The sequence below is a fragment of the Macrotis lagotis genome, chromosome X (assembly GCF_037893015.1).
Source record: "Macrotis lagotis isolate mMagLag1 chromosome X, bilby.v1.9.chrom.fasta, whole genome shotgun sequence".
NCBI classification, from domain to species: Eukaryota; Metazoa; Chordata; class Mammalia; order Peramelemorphia; family Peramelidae; genus Macrotis; species Macrotis lagotis.
Window position 1 is genome coordinate 405,299,841 of NC_133666.1, and position 7,875 is coordinate 405,307,715.

Sequence of the window (7,875 nt, forward strand, 5' to 3'; positions counted from 1 at the left end):
TAATGACCTAGCTGTGTGGCCTTGGGCAAGCCACTTAACCCTATTTGCCTTGCAAAAAAAAACTAAAAAAAAGGGGCCCACAGTACAGCTGGGGTTGTACAAGAGTGAACCAGCTCCAGTCATCCAGGAACAGATCGTGGAGTATGATGGTAGTTTCCAGACCTCTCAGGTCAGGAATTGTCAAGAACAATTGGGAAGGTCAGCAGGAAAACTATGTCACACCAAAGTGAGAGTAGAGGCCATTCCAGCAAAGGCCTCAGTTCAGACCTGCCCCAGGGAACCAGGAGCTGACCTGGGGAACCACCTGGCAGTCACCAGGCACCTACTCAGCCAACTATGTTAAAAGGGTCAAGGGAGGTTGCAGAGGTTTCTTTGCTATCTCTGAAGCAGGACTCTGGGCCCCAGTCTCAGGAAAAGGAGTAGAAGCACAATAGAGCTTACTGCCTTCAACGGGGCAGGGAGCCCCCCCTCCACCTCCCCCCAGGTAGAGGAGAGTACTTGTGGTCACCCACAGACCAGAGCACACAGTAGGAGAGCAGTCAGAGCCTCTCATAAGACATTAGCAGAATTGAAAACTTGTACATTTCTGGTAGTATTTCAGAAAACATCTTCAAAAACCCTCAAAAGCTTGGAACAGTACATCCTCCACTCTGGAAACAGAGCCCCACTTTAAAAAAAGTTAAAATCAAGTCCAATTAAGTCATGCTACCACAGATAATTACTTTGATCCTATGCTGGATCAAAATATACCCTAAGAAGAAGAAAACAAAATCAAAGTTTCTGTATCCAAAACCTCTAAAAAAAATATGAATTGATCTCAGGCTATGGAAGAGTTCAAAAGACAATTTGATAATCAAGTAAGGGAGGTAGAGGAAAAATTGGGGAAAGAAATGAGAGTGATATGGGACAATAATGATAGTCATGTCAGCAACTTGGTGAAGGGGATACAAAAAAGTACTGAAGAAAATAAAATTTTAAAAACCAGTTTAGGCCAAATGGAAAAGGCAGTCACCCAAAAGGCCAATGAAGAGAAGATTACATTTAAAAAAAGTAGAATTGACCAAAAGGAAAAGGAGATACAAAAGATCTTTGGAGAAAAACTGTACACTAAATTGGTTATTAAAATCTATCTTACTAAAGGAAAATAGGAATAGGATGGGAGAAAGGGGGTAGAGGGATGGGAGAGGGGGTAGAAAGGAGGGAAGCTTGAGACAGTAGTAGTCAGATGCAATATAGTTTTGAGGAGGGACTGGGAGAAAGGAGAAAGAGAATAGAATAAATGAAAGTGGTAATAGGATGGAAGGAAATGCAGCTAGTAATAGCAACTGTGGGGAAAAAATTTTGAAAAAAGTTTCTCTAATAAAGAACCCATTTCTCATACACAGAGAACTGAGTCAAATATAAAAAACTATAAAAGCCATTCCCAATTAATAAATGATCAATAAATATGAACAGTTTCAAGGCAATCTGTTTAAATATTTTTAAAAAATATGTCCCAACTCATTATTGAAAGGAGAAATGCAGGTTGGAACAATTAATTGTGAGGCACTGTTATACTATTGAATTATTTAATAGAACAGAAGGGAAAAAATGACAAATGTTGGAAGGGATGTAGGGAAATTGAGACATTATAGGAGGAATTGGGAAATGATCCAACAACTATGTAGAACAATTTGGAACTATGCCCAAAAGGCTATAAAACCATGCCTACCCTTTGATCTAGTCATGACACTGCTAAATCTATATCCCAAAAGATATGAAATATATGTATTAAATATTTATGGCAGCTCTCTTTCTAGTAGAAGGAAACTGGAGATTGAGAGGATGCCCATCAGTTGGGGAATGATTGAACAAATTGTTGTATGTGATTGAGATGAAATATTTTTCTGTTATGGGAAATGAGAAACAGGATACTCTCACTAAAAAACAAAAACAAAAACAAAAAAAAAACTTAAATTAGCAGATGCAATGGAAAACATACCCTATACAAAATAACAGTAATATTGCATCGATCAACTGTGAATGACTTACCTTTTCTTAGAAATGCTGTGACCCAAGAGAACTGAAGGATTTATGATAAAGAATGTTATCCATCTCAATGACAGAAATGATGGTGTCTCAATATAAACTGAAGCATGCTTTTTTCATTCTTTTTAAAATTTTCTTTAGGTTTCTCTTTGTATGTGTGTTTATCTGTGCATGGTGGAGTTATATTTAGTGACTGCACATTTTTAACCTACAAGTGATTTGCTTTCTCAGTGAGTGCGAGTGGGGTAGGAGGAAGGGAGAGAGAATTTGGAACTCAAAGTTTATTGGAAGTAAATGTTGAAACTTGTTTTTGTATGTAGCTGGGGAGTGGGAATAATAAAAAAATAAACTTAAAAAAGATTGATTTGGAGCATTTTTTCATGACTAAAAATAGCTTAAATTTCTTCATTTGAAAACTGTCCATATCCTTTGACATTTATCATTTGGGAAATGATTTGTAATCTTACAAATTTCATTTAATTTTCTAAATATTTCAGAAATGAGTCCATCAGAAATAATGGCTGTGAAAATTGTTTCTCAGCTTTTTAGTTTCTTTCTAATCTTGTCTGCATTTGTTTTGGCAGTACAAATCTTTTTAATTTAATATAATCAAAATCATCTATTTTGCAATTTATAATGTTCTCTATTTCTTGTTTGGTAATAAATTTCTCTTCTCTCCTTAGATCCGACAGAGCATTTCTTGATCTCTTAATTGATCTATGATATCACACTTTATGTCTCAAGTCTGTACCCGTTTTGATTTTATTTTGGTAAAGGAGTGACTAGTTTTTGCCATACTATTTTCCATTTTTCCCATCAATTTTTGAAAAATAGTGAATTCTTGTCTCAGGAGCTAATATCTTTGGGTTTGTCAAACAGTAGAGTACTATAGTCACTTACTGTTTCTTTTGTACCTCCTCTAATCCACTGATTCTTTACTCAATTTCTTTTTTTTTTGGTTTTTGCAAAGCAATGAGGTTAAGTGACTTGCCCAAGGTCACACAGCTAGGCAATTAGTAAGTGTCAGGACCTCCTGACTCCTGGCTGGTGCTTTTTTTACTGCACTGCCTATCTGTCACCATTATTCTAGTTCTTAACCAAAACTAGGCAGTTTTGATGACTGCATTTTATAATATTGTTTTTGACTTTGTATAGCTAGGATACCTTCCTTTGCATTTTTTCATGAATTACTTTGATATTCTTGACCTTTTATTGCTCCAGATGAATTTTGTGACTTTTCCCCCAGCTCTGTAAAGTAATTTTTTGGTTGTTTGATTAGTATGGCCCTGAATAAGTAATTTAATTTGGTTAGAATTGTCATTTTTACTATAGTGGCTCAATCTAACTGTGAGCTATTAATGTTTTTCCACTTGTTTAGATCTGACTTTAATTGTGTGAAAAGTATTTTGTAATTGTTTTCATATAGTTCCTGTATTTATCTTGTGAGATAGATTCTCAAGTATTTTATATTGTCTACAATTGATTTAAATGGAATTTCTCTTTCTATCCCTTGCCCTTGGGCTTTATTGTTCATATTTAGAGAAATAGCAATGATTTATGTGGGTTTATTTTATGTCCTGCTACTTTACTGAAGTTGTTAATTATTTCAAGTAGTTTTTAGTTGATTTTCTAGGGTTCTTTAAGTATGCCATCATATTATTGGCAAAGAGTGAAAATTTTGCTTACTCATTGCCAATGCTAATTCCTTTCATTTCTTTTTCTTCTTTTATTGCTAAAGTTAACATTTCTAATGCTACATTAAATAGTAGTTGTGATAATGGGCATCCTTATTTCTTCCCTGTTCTTAATGGAAATGCTCCTAGTTTATCCCCATCATATATCATACTTGCTGATAGTTTTAGATAATGGTTATTATTTTAAGGAAAAATCTATTTATTCCTATACTCTCTAGGGTTTTTAATAGGAGTGGGTATTTTATTTTGTGAAAGTTTTTTTCATCATCTATTGAGATAATCATATGATTTCTGTTTTGTTATTGATATGTTCAATTATGCTGATTGCTTTCTAATTTTGAATCATCCTTGCCTACTTGGTATAAATCCTACCTAATCGTGGTGTATTAACCTAGTAATAATTTATTGTAATCTCTTACCTAAAATTTCATTTAATTATTTTTCAGCAGTTTTTGTTAAAGAATGATTCCTATTTCATAAGCAGATTCTTTGCCCCCTCCCCAGGCAAAACAACTTTCAGAAGAATGTTAGAGGAAAAACTGAGCCAACACACAGGTTGCAACAGTAGAGCAGAAAAAGTGAGTTCAGAGAATTGGTGTACAGCACCACATTTGCTCATCTAGGTCAGAACACTCACAAACATCAAGACTGGTTGTATGAAAATGATAAGGAAATACAGAAGCTGTTAAATGAAAAATGAGAACTCCACAGGCTTTTGACTTTTGACTGAATAAGAAGGCAAGATGAAATTCAGTTTTATACAGATGGTAACAATCCAAACTACTTTTATGATGGCCTGAAGACTATTTATGGGCCAAAGACCTATGATGCATCTCAATTACTCAGTGCTGGCTCATATACTTTGGTTTGAATTTCTCTTTCTATTTTTTGCTGCTGTGCTTTACTGGTTATATACAGAAATGCTGATGATTTAAATGGTTTATTTTGTATCCTGACATTTATCAAAGTTACTAATTATTTCAAATAGTTTTTAGTTGATTTTCTAAGATTCTCTCATTATACCACATGTGATCCTCAAGGAGTGAGAGATTTTTTTCCTCATTGCCTATTCTAATTCCTTCAGTTTATTTTTCTTCTCTTATTGCTAAAACTAACATTTCTAATATGTTATTGAATAATAGTGATGATAATGGAAATCTTTGTTTCACCCCTGATTTTATTGAAAATGCTTCTTGTTTATCCCCATTGCATATAATGCTTGCTTATGGATTTAATTATACAGTGCCTATAATTTTAAGGAAAACTCCATTTATTCCTCTGTTCTCTAGTGATCACTATTTCATTATTGAAAAGGAAGCTGGAGACCCCTAACTTTATATTTAAGGTTTAACTACCTCCTCACAAAATACCAGTTTTACTATGAACTTATATAAAGAAAATGGCAAAAATACAATTTATCCAAATCACAGCAAAATAGAAGACGGAGAACATATTAGAACTTATCAGAGAGGAAGCAAAATAACTCAATTCAACCAGTCCTGGATCTTATGTAAAGTGTCATGAAATTTCTAACATAGTAAATTAGGACTAAGGATATAATGAACTCTATCAGTTTATTTCATGTCATTCCCCATCCCCATGTTTTTTACATCTTCTCTTTTGAAGTTAGAAGACCCAAACACTCCAAATTACTGAGAGATAAATCTCTCTCCCAGCCTCACCAGCTCTGCTTCACTCCTCATAAAGGCTCATGGCATTGATCTCCTTCAATAAGGAGAGTATAGAAAAGGGGAAAAGTCCTACATGTTCAAAAACATTCATAGCAGCTCTTTTTGTAGTGGCAAGGAATTGGAAATTAAGGGGATGCTCATCAATTAGGGAATGGTTAAACAAGTTATGGTACAGGAACACTATGGAATACTATTGTTCTATAAGAAACCATAAATAATCTGATTCTAGAGAGGTATGGAATGACTCAGGGGATCTGATGCTGAGTGAAGGGAGTAGAAGCAAGAGAACAATGTACATAACAACAACAACGTTATGAGATGATCAACCCTAATGGAAGCAGCTCCTCTCAGCAGTCCAGAAAGCTAGGACAACTGTATTAGATTGGCTATGGACTATATTATCCCCATACAAAGGAAGAAAACCAAAACAAAACAAAACTCTCACAAAAAAATCAACCCTTCAGAATCTGATGAACACTTTATAAAAATAATCTTTCATGTATCTCTTTCCCTTAACCCTAATTCCTCATAACAAAATCACTAATCTATAAATAAGTTTTTCAAGACAATCAATAATTTACAGGAAAGCTGAATTTCCAAATTTAACTCTGAGTCAAATGAAACATGACTTCGGCATATCAATGTTTTTCAAATATGCTGATAATGATACAGAATAAAATAAATAACAAAATAGGATCAATTTAATTTTCATGGCTATTTGAAAGGGACCAAAGCAACCCAGTTTCAGATATCTTGAATTTATAATCTAGAAGGGGGTATTTTTTTTAGGTTTTTGCAAGGCAAATGGGGTTAAGTGGCTTGCCCAAGCCTAGACAGCTGGGTAATTATTAAGTGTCTTAGGTCGGATTTGGACTCAGGTACTCCTGACTCCAGGGCTGGTGCTTTATCTACTGTGCCACCTAGCCACCCCAAAGGGGACATTTCTAATAACAGAAATAATTATTATAAGATTTGCACTAATTATGTCCAAGCTTTTCTTATCAAAGATAAGGGATTCACATATTTCTATTTTTTAGTTCATTTTTGATATTCTGATTGATTTTTAAATAATTTTCATTTTTCAAAGTTCCATTCTCCTACTAATTATTGTTCTATTCTTGCCTCAACAAAATTGGTGGATGCACATAGACCAGGGAAACAGGTTTATTATCCAAGTTAGTTTGGTTCACTCTTACTAAACTCTCCTTGCTTGTGAACTCAAGCAATGAAGATGGAAAGAATGGATGGAAGAACCTGGATGGAAGAAGGGGTTATTGAAAGCCCCTCCCTTGTACTGTCCTGTTAGTTTTATTGTTCTTCAAACCTATGATGCTACAATCTTTGTAACCAATCACTCTGTCTTCCCCATATATGATGCTACCTTCTATTTTAAGTTTTCTATAAAAGTGAGCTGTCCCCCTCATTATGGGTCTTAGCTTTTCTGAGAGGACTGAAATCCTATTTATTGGCAAATTTGGACACTCAATGAATTGTTCTTGCTCAGAACTTTGTGCCACAGTTTACCTTGATTTTGATTATAACAACCTGAATGAGGCACTTCATGTACTATTTGGACAGTCAGCTCACAGTTGTTAAGAGGCAGAGTTCAGGATGAAGAAACACAGTACAGACAAGAGTTTAAAGCTTGGAATAACTTCAGGGAGTTCTCATTAACAAACAAAGCAGTCTCCTTTGTACTCAGGAATGAACCATTCCTGACAAACTTGAAATGCTGAGATGAATAGAATGACAACCCGAGTTGAGCAACCTGCCAACTAGCGATGCTGCATTCGGGGAGAGCTTTCTCTCCCTTAGCAACATATGTTCTTAACATGTATGCTCCCCTTTTATTGAAAATTATACTCATATTCCCATAGAAGCTGTGTGTGTGTTAGAGGGAGAGTGTACCTTAAGTTGTGTACCTACTGTTCTCATTGTTACTAGTCTATTATTAATGAGAATTACATTGACCAGAGCAACTTTTAAACTTTTAGACTTTTATAATGTAGTTTTACAAGCTCAGATCCTTTAAAATAATGATGGGGAATTTTTTTCTGCCAAGCGCTATTTTGATATTTATACCATCATTTGCAGGCTATATTTGGTCAAACATTTGATTAATTAACCCCTAAAATATTGAATTTCGAATCTAACCTGTAGTTCCCTTGGCAACACCAGACCAATACTGTTGTATGGTTTGAGGTTCCCTGTCCCTGCTTTAAACCATGGAACTGTCCCTCCCCCTTCCCAACCATGCACTTATATATAAATAAAATTGATAATACATTACTTATTTTTCAAAATTTCAAAAAAATACTTGGAATAGTAAGATAGGAGAAAGGCTAATCATTCTAAATATTCTTTGAATAATATGCAAACTTGCACAATGAATATTTAGGAAATGGTTGAGAGGGGTGGTGTTTAATCATGTGTGGATCAATTGAGTCTCCTGAACATAGTTA